We start from the raw sequence: 13,331 nt of genomic DNA on the forward strand, positions 1-13,331 counted from the left end.
TTCAGAATGGACTGGCTGGATCTCCTTGCAGTCCAAGGGACTCTCAAGAGTCTTCTCCAACACCACAGTTCAAAAGCATCAATTCTTCAGCACTCAGCTTTCTTCACAGTCCAACTCTCACATCCATACATGACTACTGGAAAAACCATAGCCTTGACTAGATGGACCTTTGTTGGCAAAGTAATGTCTCTGCTTTTTAATATACAATTTAGGAGAAGGCAATGGCACCCCACTCTAGTACACTTGCCTGGAAAATCCCATGGATGGAGGAGCCTGGTAGGCTGCAGTCCATGGGGTCGCTAGGAGCCGGATATGACAGTGACTTCACTTTCACTTTTCACTTTCATGCATTGGAGAAGGAAATGGCAAGCCACTCCAGTGTTCTTGCCTGGAGAATCCCAGGGACGGGGGAGCCTGGTGGGCTGCCATCTATGGGGTCACACAGAGTCAGACACGACTGAAGCGACTTAGCAGCAGCAGCAGCAGCAGCAGGTTGATCATAACTTTCCTTCCAAGGAGTAAGCATCTTTTAATTTCATGGCTGCAATCACCATCTGCAGTGATTTTAAACAATGGTTAATTTTTAGTGTCTCATGAAATTTTCATGGCAACTCAAGCACTGAATATGTACATCATTTCCAAAAACAGAGAAAATACTGAAACATTAATTGCCAAACATATGTTTATCTGCTTTTGACTTTTTATTAGAGAAATGAAGACTATTTGGGTCTGTTAATAACATGCTCTTTTTGCCACTCTAAACAAATGTCCTATAAAAAGACATATGTCTCTAGAAATTACAAAATGATATATTCCTGGGGATTCCCTGGCAGGCTAGTGGTTAAGAATTGGTGCTTACACTGCCAGGTTCAATCATTGGTTGGTGAACTAACATCCTGCAAGCCACCCAGCTCAGCCAAAATAAATAAATAAATAAAAATTTAAAAGAGCAAATAAGATCGAATATGAGGGGTCTAGGAAATGTGGTTCTAATACAGGAGAAAGGAGAAGGTAAATTTTTGAGATGAAGGGAAAAGTGTCCCTGTGGACTTCCTGGGGAAAAACTTGAAGATGGCCTGGAATGTGTGAACTTATTGAAAGGAGTTCCACTAATCTGGCCGAAACTTTGGGTAATGAATTAATACACCAATTATTGATTGATTCAAAATTGGGAAAGGAGTACGATAGGCTGTGTATTATTAGCTTGTTTATTTACCTTATATGCAGAATACATCATGGGAAATGCCAGTCTGGATGAATCACAAGCTAGAATCAAGCTTGCCAGAAGAAATATCAACAACCTCAGATATGCAGGTGATACCACTCTAATGGCAGAAAGTGAAGAGGAACTAAAGAGCCTCTTGATGAGGATGAAAGAGGAGAGTGAAAAAGCTGGTTAAAACTCAACATTCAAGAACCTAAGATCATGGCCCCAGTTCCATCACTCCATGACAAATAGAAGGGGGAAAAAGTGGAAGGAGTGACCGATTTTACTTTCTTGGACTCCAAAATCACTGCAGATGGTGTGTGCAGCCATGAAATCAAAAGATGCTTGCCCTTTGGAAGAAAAGCGACTACAAACCAGTGTATTCAAAAGCAAAGACGTCACTTTGCCAACAAAGGTCTGTATACTCGGAGCTACAGGTTTTCCTGTTGTCATGTTTGTTGTGAGTGTTGGACCATAAAGAAGGCTAAGCATTGAAGCGGAGAAGGCAATGGCACCCCACTCCAGTACTTTTGCCTAGAAAATCTCATGGACGGAGGAGCCTGGTAGGCTGCAGTCCATGGGGTCGCTGGAGTCGGACAGGACTGAGTGACTTCACTTTCACTTTTCACTTTCATGCACTGGAGAAGGAAATGGCAACCCACTCCAGTGTTCTTGCCTGGAGAATCCCAGGGACGGGGGAGCCTGTTGGGCTGCGGTCTGTGGGGTCGCACAGAGTCGGACACGACTGAAGCGACTTAGCAGCAGCAGCAGCAAGCATTGAAGAATTGATTCTTTCAAATTGTGATGCTGGAGAAGACTCATGAGAGTCCCGTGGACTGGAATGAGATCAAACCAATCAATCCTAAAGGAAATTAACCCTGAATATTCATTGGAAGAACTGATGCTGAAGCTGAAGTTCCAATACTTTGGCCATGTGATGTAAAGAGTCAACTCATTGGAGAAGACCATACTACTAGGAAAGACTGAAGGCAAAAGGAGAAGGAAGTGGCCGATGATGAGATGATTAGAAAGCATTATCACTTAATGGCGTTAATCTGAGAAAACTCTCAGAGACTGTGGAGGACAGAGGAGTCTGGCTTGCTGTAACGTATAGTGTCGCAAGGAGTGAAACACGGCTTAGCAACTGAACAAATGCAACAACATAATTGTACAGGCGTCTTACTGGTAGGAATTATGTCCATCTTACAGATGAAAAACATGTGTCCTAGGGAAGATAAATCCTCTGTCCAGAGACATATAGCTAGTGAGCGGGAGAGCTAGGATTTAAGATTCAGGTTGATTCCATGGCCTTTTCAGTTTACCACATTATCTTGAAGTTGAAGTGAAAGGGAAGGAATTCTATTGCAATGTAATCCTCATCCCTCAACAGGCTATAACTTCTTTGTCTATCACGTGTCTGATTTTAGATCCCAGTATAGTCATGCAAACCCATTTTATGTATTTATTTTTAAGGTGTGAGTTTTCTCTAAGAGGTTGATCTAACACCAGGAATGCCACGAAACAATTAGAGACTATTTAAATATCAATATTCTTAATGTGCACAACTGATAATTGTGGAAAGCTTTGGATTTCTTTGTGCATACTTTCTTTGTACTATTATTTCTGTTATCTTTAAACGTCCACAGTCAATACAATTAGAACTTAGGCTGGATCTCACTTCTTTTCACTTTATCACATAGATCAAGTTACAAAAATTCTTTCTCAATTTACATAACAATTGGGCTATCATCACTGAGAAATTATTTTTCAAACAGGTCATAAAGCATAATCTTGTTTACAAAGTGATGGAAATGTTCCCATTTTAGTTTTCTCTTTCCAGAAGAGTATTCTGATTTCATTTCTCTATTAAGTATGAAAATAGCTTGGCAGTTACAACCCAGCAATCCACTCTTGGGTATTTACCCCAGAGAAATGTCTTCTTTCCTCCTAAGAACTTCTATATGAGTATTCATAGCAACTTTATTCTTAAATAGCCAACACCTGTAAACTATCCACATTTTCTTGAACAAGTGAAAAAATCCCTAAAACTAGTGAAAAATCATTTAAGAAATTGAAATACTACATTAGAAAATTTTGTTTAATGAAAAAACACAGTAAGGGAGGAAAAGTGGAACAAAAAAGACATGAGATATGTACAAATAAAATATAAAATCACAGATGTAAATCCAACTATATCAATAATAACATTAAATGTAAATGGATAAGAGAAGAATGAATACCAATTCTTCATAAACTCTACCAAAAATCAGAAAAGGTACCCAACCCATTTTATGAGGCAAATATCACCCTGATACCAAAATTAAAGAAAGACATCACAAGAACAGAAAGCTAACAGATCGATATTTCTTATGAATATGGAAGTAAAAATCCTTGACAAAATACTATGAAACTGAATGTAGCAACACATAAAAAGAATTATATCCTATAACCGAATGGATTTTTACCAGGAATACTAGTTGGTTCAACACCTGAAAATCAGTGTAACACATCACATCAATAGGATAAAAAAAAAAAGAAACAAAATGATCATCTCAGCAGACATTGAAAACAGCATTGAAAAAATCCAACACAGTTTCATGAGACTATTCAGCAAACTAGGACTAGAAGGGAACATGTTCAGTCTGATAAAAGACGTCTATTAAAAAGCTACAGATAAGATTATACTTAATGAAGAAAGACAAGATACTTTTCTTCTATGATCAGGAACAAAACAAAGAAGCCCACTCTCACCACCTCAGTTCAACACTGAAAAGGAATAAAAGGCACTCAGATTGGAAAGGAGAAGGAACACTATCTCTATTCACAGATGACATGATCTTTCATGTATTGGGTTGGCCAAAAATGTTGTTCAGGTTTTTCCATAAAATGTTGTGGAACTTTTTGGCCAACTTGATAGAATATCCTTAAGTGAAAGAAAGTGAAAGTGAAGTTGCTCAGTCCTGTCCGACTGTTTGTGACCCCATGGACTGTAGCCTACCAGGCTCCTCCCTCCATGGGATTCTCCAGGCAAGAGTACCGGAGTGGGTTGCCATTTCCTTTTCCAGGGGATCTTCCCAACCCAGGGATTGAACTTGGGTCTCCTGCATTCCAGGCAGATGCTTTAACCTCTGAGCCACAGGGAACTTAGAATATCCTAAGGAACCCATTAAAAAAACCTGTTAGAACTAATAACTAAGTTCATCAAGTTTTCTGTATATAAGAATATATTAAAATTGTTCACAGAGAGGTATATCCATTAACTAAGTTGATATCAGATCATTTTCATCACACTAGAATGAAACCGTGTTAAAAAAAGAAACCAGGTATCCTTCAGCTTTCACCCACTGACCCCTAATTCCAGCACTAGGCAATCACTAATCTGCTTTCTATCTCTCTGTACTTCCCTGGGCTGGGTATTTTATATGAATGGAATCATATTATAGGTGGTCCTTTGTGACTGACTTCTTTCACTCAGCATAATTTTTCAAAGTTCATCCTATATCAGTTCTTGTACTAGTCAGCACATGTATCAGAATTTAGTAATTTGTGCCTTCTCTTTTACTTAGTTGGTTTATCAAGACAGGTCCCTTTGAAGAGTTCTGACAAAATGTGGTCCGTTGGAGGAGGAAATTGCAAACCACACCAGTATCCTTGTTGTGAAGATCTCATGAACAGTATGAAAAGGCAAAAAGATATGACACCAGAAGATGAGTCCCCCCAGGTCACAGGGGTCCAAATATGATACTGGGGAAGAGTGGAGGGCAATTACTAATGGCTCAAGAAAGAATGAAGGAGCTGGGCCAAAGTGGAAATGACGCTCTGTTGTAGATTTGTCTGGTGGAGAAAGTAAAGTCCTGTGCTGTAAAAATAATATTACATAGGAACCCGGAATGTTAGATCCATGAATCATGGTAAATTGGATATGATCAGCAGGAGACGGAAAGAGTGAACATTGACATTTTAGAAATAAGTGAACTAAAAGGGACCAGAATGGCAAATTTAATTCAGATGACCATTGTATCTACTACTGTGGGCAAGAATGCCTTAGAAGAAATGGAGTACCCCTCATAGTCAACAAAAATGTCCAAAATGCAGTACTTCAGTGCAGTCTCAAAAACAACAGAATGATCTTGGTTTGTTTCCAAGGCAAATCATTCAACATCACAGTAATTCAGGTATGCCCCCAAAAACTAATGCTGAAGAAGCTGAAGTTTACTGATTCTATGAAGACCTAGAAGATCTTCTAGAACTAACACCAACAAAAGATGTCATCCTTTTCATCATAGAGGGTTGGAATGCAAAAGTAGGAAGTCAAGAGATACCTGGAGTAACAAGCAAATTTGGCCTTGGAGTACAAAATGAAGCAGGGCAAAGGCTAACAGTGTGTTCAGGAGAACACACTGATCATAGCACACACCCTCTCCCAACAACACAAGAGGTGACTCTACACACGGACATCACCAAATGGTCAATACTGAAATCAGACTGATCACATTCTTTGCAGCAAAAGATGGTGAAGCTCAATACAGTCAGAAAAAAACAAGACCTGGAGATGAATGTTGCTTAGATCATGAGCTCCTTATTACAAAATTCAGGTTCAAATTGTAGAATTAGGGAAAACCATTAGGCCATTCAGATATGACCTAAATAAAATCCTTTATGGCTATACAGTGGAGGTGACAAATAAATTCAAGGGGTTAGATCTTGTAGACAGGATGTCTAAAGAACTATGGGTGGAGATTCCTAATATTGTGCAGGAGACAGTCTGACACGACTTAGTGACTGAACAGCAACAACAAAAAATTGTAAATGGTTTAAAGTATACTTTGCATAATAGACATCTATATAAATTCATCATATCTAATTAGTCACACATGATTAGTCATTTTTAGTAATTCCCTTTTAGCAACTTTTAAGAAAATATTCTTTAAATAAGTCTGCTAAATATAAGTGCAAGAGATGTGCTCAAGGCTCAGTTACAACTAGTGCTACAGGAAGAAAGAGCCCAGTAATCATCTGGAATATCACTCTGCATTTCAAAATCATATCCTGAGGTGAAACTGAGCAACATTGGAATTGAATGTCCTTTAAAAATGATGAAACTTTCATATTGATTTTTATTTCTATCTCAGAACAAGGATCAAAATTTGGTTTGGGAACTTGAAGGTATTAAAATAATAGGTGTAAGTAAGATATGACATTTATCAAAAACACTAAGCAAAATCTTCAACAAGAATCACTATCCCTCTTAGGCCAACTTTTGCTAATCTCTGGTTGTTTCTTCAGTCAGCCATTCTCATGGGTCAGTTCTGGAGCTTCTTAGCTATATCCTGTCTCTGCATCTGAGCTGTCACTCGTCAAGTCTCTCTCCCCTACCTTGACTCATTTTCCATACACCTCTGGATATCCTGATATGAATAAACCCATATTCTTTGCCATTTATTCATATTAAAATGGTACCAGAATCTTGGACCCCCAGCTGTCCTCTCATGTCTGGTCACATAAACTTGACACCTGACCCTTGGAGCCCCAACAGCTGCTGTACTGGAGTCATGTGGGATCAGAGAGTAAGAAAACTCTCAGAATGCCCAGTGTGGGGGAATTGCCAAAGTATCGAAATATTCATTAAATTAACCAATATTTATTGATCATATACAATACTACTGCTACTGCATGTACAATGCTACTGACACTATTCTATATATTTGCAACATGTGTGTAAAGAAGATTAAAGGATTTCTGCCCTCTTTCCTGCAAGGACACAGGCCCTGCATACAGTATCAGAGATGTAACACAGTAAAGAAGGTGTCCAGAAGTGGAAGAAGGGGTGATTGGATGAGAGGTATCAAAGCCTGAGTGGAGACCATCTATTCCATGATGTGGCAGTGTTGGGAGATCACAAAGTTGGTTACAAACAGGCAAATTGATCAAATATATGCATGTGCTTAGGATACATCTTAAGGATATTAAAGACAGTATGTGCCCAGTTTCCCACTGTCATACAAGGGAGTTGCCAACATGAAAAAGAAAAAAGCTAGAAGTAACCTTGTGATGTAAGATTGGAGCTGGAGATATATAAATTCAATTTAAATAGAGAAAAATTACTTAAATACTACATCCATTAGCTCTGACCATTGATGGGGCCTGGGAACAGTGACTTTACTTCCCAGAGCTGGTTTTTTAAAATAAGGGCTATTTGGAGAAATGGCTAATTCCAGGCTGAAGCAAGAAAAGAACAAAGTGAGCGTTACAACATTTTATGCCAGAAAACAAAAAAGTGCCCAGAGAATGACAGGGATGTGTCAAAATGACACAGAAGCTAGCTTGCAGAGGCTCTTGTGGCCAAATCAGGGACAGTGTGAACATCAAAGTAAATGATAATGAAGCTTCCCTGTGGCCCAGATGGTAAAGCATCTGCCTGCAATGCGGGAGACCCAGGTTCGATCCCTGGGTTGGGAAGATCCCCTGGAGAAGAAAATGGCAACCCACTCTAGTACTCTTGCCTGAAAAACCCCATGGACTGTCGCCTGAGGATCCTGGTAGGCAATAGTCCACAGAGTCGCAGAGTCGGACACGATGAAACGACTTCACTTTCAGACTCATTATAATTGGAATAAAGTAGAAAGCCAGGGTTTTATACTGATACAAGAAATAAATGCATAAATTGAAATTTTGATGAGGAAGAAGATTTCTCAAAGCACCTCATCCTTTCCCATATACCTCACAATGTAGGTGACTTGCAGACACCATCTTAATCAAATGATCAGTGAGAACATCATCAATAATAGAACATTTCAAAACTACATGTCACCTGAAGGAAGCAAGAGGAAGAGCACAATATCACGTCTGTGGCATCCCTGCCAGAGATGCATAACCTAATCTACTCCAGAGAATATCAGAAAAACCCTAGGCCATTTATAGCACAACTAGTTGAGGTTTTTAAAAGGGTTAAAGTCATAAAGTTAAGGAAAAAGTGAAGAAATGATCTAGATGGAAGGAAACTGAAAAAACATAACAACCAATTTTAACACGTGATTCTGAATTAGACCTTTAGTTAAGAAAAGTTATGTCACAATTGATAAAATTGCATAGATCTGATGATGAGGTGGTCCTAATTTGTTAATGTTCACCTCCTGATTTGGATGAAGTTTTGAGGTTCTGTAGGATTTACATACTGAAGGATTCAGAACCTTTGGGCACCATGTTGGCAGTATATTCTCATATTGTTCAGAAAACATAAAAGTCTATCCTGTACTTGCAAATTCGGGAAAGATTGAAATATTTTAATTGCCTTAAAGAGCTGGAAAGATTCTATTCTTTTGAAAGCTATCCTTCAGCAAGAAGAGACAAATAAATGAATAAGTAAAACAGGTTTATCAAATGGTTACAGACTTGAGTCCTGGGGCATTCTCACAGTTGAAAATCAAACAGCAGAGAAACAGCCAGCCAAGAGGGCTAAAAGGATATAAAGAAGGAAAGGCTGAGGGAAAAATATTTTTCTAGAAGTAGGAAGTGGTTCACTCTGTCAAATGCTGCTGAGAGATCAAGGAGGATAAACAGAAATCAGGTGATCACTAGAATCAGCCCCAAGGCATCCTGAGAGGAGTCAGGCTGGAGCCCTTTTGAGCTGCGTGAGGACAGCAGTCAGATTAAGAAGAGATGAAAAGAGAAATGGAGGTGAGGACATGGAGTGGGTGAATATAGATATCTCACCCGAAAAGTGCTGCTGTAAAAGGGAGTCGAAAATGTTGTAGTTGGAGGGTTATATAGAGTCCATGGAGAGTTCTTTCTAAGATGGAAGGTTACCAGGGCTGTTCATACAGTGATGCAGATCCAGCAAAGAGGGAGAAACTCAGGATGCAGGAAAGAGCCTAAACTGGAGTAGTAAGAGGGCTGTGATGAAGACTGCATGCGGAGACACTGCCATTGGCAGGAACAAAGCCCCTTCATCCCAGTGATAAAGGGGAAGGAAGGGAAGGGAGGTTCAGGGAAAGGTGTGAACTCTGTTATGGTGGCCAGGAGGGGAGCATTTTGTCTGAGTTGCTTCTGTTCTGGCAGTGTAAGGTGAGGCCAGGTCATCTACTGAGAGCAGAGTATGGAGGCTAGTAGCTGGCATGTGTGCTGGACTTTGAAAAGAGAGAAGTAAATAGTGACAATCAGTTTGGAGAGTAGGAAGCAACACAGAAGGATTGCCAAGAAGACATTAAAATGAGCAAGCAGATTTCAGGGCCCATTTGAGGTTTATGTTTACAGATTTAAACTGAAGGGAATTCCCTAGCAGTCTGGTGGTTAGGACTCCACATTTTCACTTTTGAGGGTTGGGGTTCAGTCCCTGGTTGGGGAACGAATATCCCACAAGCTGTGCAGCTCAGCTCAAAAAAAATTAAGTGAGATCTGTCAGCATGCCTATGGAGTTTTATTCAGCAATATCTCTCTGATGGTGTACAGGTGAGCATGTTTGAATTACTGTGTCAGCTCATTTTTCCCCAAATATATACTTATGTATTTCTTCAGAAATACTAAATGGCTCTAAACAAAGACAGACAAGGTATGAATTGCAAAGCTTTTAATGAAAATGCATTTTTTTTACAGCAAGCATAAATTTACATTTGTTTAATAGCAATTATTTCAATACTTGCAAACTCATCAGCCTCTGAATCTGTCATAATGCATGAATCTAAGATAATAATATTAAGGAAATGCAACAGCTCACCAAATTCCCCTTTATATTCCTTCATGATCAGCAAGATGTATAAATGATCTTTTTTGATTAAGAACTGAATATGCTGGAGATATATTTGATAATTAAGGTTTTAGGCAAATATTCACCAGCATTAGTTCTAATAGCAAACTCAGAAATGTTGTAGGCCTAGTATCAAACAAGTAGCATATTAATACATTTTAAGTCTCTTAAAAGAAAGACCACAGTTCCTGCTTCTGTAAAACCATTATTTGCTTGACAGAATGATGGTATAAGCTTTCACTCAACTATTACTTTCTTAATATGAAAAAGAGACAAAATGAGCTGAAGAATGTTAACTCCACAGTTACAGGGTGCAACCCTCAACATAACTGCTGACGTCATGGTCTCGACAATGACTTTTCCATGCCACCCTGTGGAGAAAGATGAAACAAATGGTACTTAGGCTAAAACATAGCTTCATTGTAATGTACATACTTCAAATCCTTTGGGAGAACAAAATAGTTTATCAGTACATGACATAGAGTCTACAGACAGATCCGAATATTGCTATTTATTAACTGGAGACATGTATACCAAGGACTTCGCATCTACCCCTTCACGGGGGCACAGAATGCCGAACACAAATGGTGAGTCCCACGTAGTCCACAACACAACTGCAGAGTGCATTCCACATTTACTTAATTCCAAAAATAATTTCAAGATATGACAAGGAATTAGTAGAGCCTGTAAAACCTTAAAAACTCTAGAATCCCCTAAAATAAATTGAGGAATAAAAGAATAAGGTTCTGAATCACTGAAAATAGATTGTTTCTACGTAATAAATTGTCTAGCATAAACCTAAAGCTGTAATTTTCAGTTCTCAGTAACATACTTGGGAATATTCCCTCGCTTCTCTCATAAGTTGGATAAAAGAGCTCTCATCTGGGACTTTCCTGGTGGTCCAGTTGTTAAGACTCCGCCATTCCAGTGCTGGGGTTGGGGGTTGATTCTTGGTAGTGGGGTTGGGGTCTAAAATCCCACCTGGCCCGAGGCATTGCCAAAAGCCCCCAGGCCCCCATCACCCTTTTTTTTTTTTTTTTTGGCTCCATCACATGCCAAGTGGTTCCCTGTCCAGTATCCCCTGTGTTGGGAGCAAAAAGGCTCAACACTGGACACCAGGGAAGTCCCCAGCTCTCCTCTTTAATTCTTAACACATACCATGCTCTGTGACATGAACTTACATACTGTTGTAGGTCCATTATACTTCAAACACAAACATACAAACAAACTCATAGAAAAAGAGGTCAGATATGTGGTTACCAGAAGTAAGAGGCTGAGGGGTGAGGGGTGAGGAATTAGACAAAGGCAGTCAAAGGTACTACAAACTTCTAGGAATAAGAAAAATAAATACTAAGGATGTAATTTGGAATGTGATCAATACAATTAACACTGCTATATGTTATAATGAAAACTGTTGAGAGTAAAGCCTGAGAATTTTGATCACACATTTTCTTATATTTCTTTAATTCTGTATCCATATGACATGATGGATGTTCACTAAACATTGTGACAATAATTGCATGATGTATGTAAGTCAAATCGTTAGGCTATACTCCCTAAACTTCTACAATGCTGTATGTCGATTACATCTCAATAGAACTGGAAGGAGAAAACAAACAAACAAACAAAAACAACATACCATGCTGTAATGCCTTGCTTGCTGACAATCTTCTTTGCACATGCTACAGCTTTAGCTATGTCATTTTCCATTAATTATGAAAATAAGGTGGTGAGAAATGAAAACAACACAGAAATTTCATGTAAGTTTATTCTCTTAGGGTAATGAAAGAACAACTAAATTCTCTTAGGTTGAGGAAAAAACAACTAAAATTATTTTTTAAGAGTGAGTGTATCTGTGAATGTTGGAATAAAACTCTTTCCTTATTCTGTCCAATTTGGCATGAAATAAAGCATTCTGTTTCTCATTTTCCAAAGTCATCGGAATCTTTGGAACTATTGAATATGTGATAGAAGCTTCTTTTTCTTACTATGCACCACAAAAACAGAACAAAACAAACAAGCAGAAACTGGTCTAGCAGTTTTTCGCTTAGCAATTCTATTACTGGAAGTTTAACCTAAAGAAACAATAAGAGATGCATCCAAAGATGTGTGTATAAGATGTTTCAAAGCAATTAATAAAAGGAGAAATTATAGCCTAAGTCCTTAACAGTGTGAGTTGGGTAGATAAATTATAGAATATTTATTTAGTGGAATTTATTCATCTTGAAATATAATAAAGATTGGTATTTGTTGATAAAAACGATTTTGTATAATAAAGAGCATATTGTAAAGCAGTAAATTTACTACAGTTTCTTTTCATGTGAAATACATTGCTTACATGTTCATATGTGGGACAAATGTGTATATATTGGTGGCTCAGCTGGTAAAGAATCCACCCACAAAAAAAAAAAAAAAAATCCACCTGCAGTGCAGGAGACCTGGGATTGATCCTTGGGTTGGGAAAATCCCCTGGAGAAGGAACATATATCCACTCCAGTATTCTGGCCTGGAGAATTCCATGGACAGTATAGTCCATGGGTTCCCAAAGAGTTGGACACAACTGAGCGACTTTCACTTCACAGATTATAATACAAAATATTTTTTAAAGTAAATTACCTGGTTACAAAAGATATTCTTAGACTAATCTTCTTTATTAGGAATTTTAATGTATAAAAATTTAACAATATAAATTTTAGATTGTTCTCCAATATTTTGTGCACCTAAGATTACACGTTATCTCTATTTCAAAAGAAACTCAATAGAATGTTTATTTCACTCCAATTAAACAGATGTGTAAATTAACCTGTATGTTAGCAAACAGCAACCTTTTAAGATACCAGCTCTTTAATTTCTTAGTTAAGAAATTAGGAGAAGGATAATAGAGTATTTATAGAAGTTATGGTGGAATTTTTCTAGGTCCCTAATGAACTCTTGAAGACATTTTCATTTCTACTGAATCTCTGTTCTTATAGGTATAACCAGATGGGGCCTGAGCCATCACTCAACTTCATCTTGTCTTACCGCTGTGGGATACATGATAGCCGTCAACTGCTTTGCGGGTTTTACACCACCATTTGCTGTTGATCTGAAATATCCCATAATCAGTGCTTTCATTGCTAGGACTGTAGTTTGTAGCTTTTGTGTTATAACTGCTTTCCCATTTGGTCAAACACAACCCTGAATAAAAATATTTTTAGATTATAAACAGCAACACAACTAGACTTAGAGTTCATAGCCCAATTAGTTCAATTTAACTAATTCTACTTTAGTAATGACTTTTTTATAAGTATAAAAATGTATTTACTTGTGAAATATTTTAACACTTTTGTGTTAAAGGGCTTTTAAGAAAATTCTTTCATTGGCAAATCATTTGGTAATACC

The 13,331-nt window shown here is 38.2% G+C and overlaps 1 pseudogene; it reads right to left on the reverse strand.

The window, feature by feature from the left end:
• Positions 1-10,254: 10,254 nt before the first annotated feature.
• Positions 10,255-13,331, reverse strand: part of LOC104989765 — a 24,389-nt pseudogene continuing 21,312 nt past the window's right edge.

Source organism: Bison bison, unplaced genomic scaffold (assembly GCF_000754665.1).
Source record: "Bison bison bison isolate TAMUID 2011002044 unplaced genomic scaffold, Bison_UMD1.0 scf7180017864163, whole genome shotgun sequence".
In the NCBI taxonomy this organism is placed as follows: Eukaryota; Metazoa; Chordata; class Mammalia; order Artiodactyla; family Bovidae; genus Bison; species Bison bison.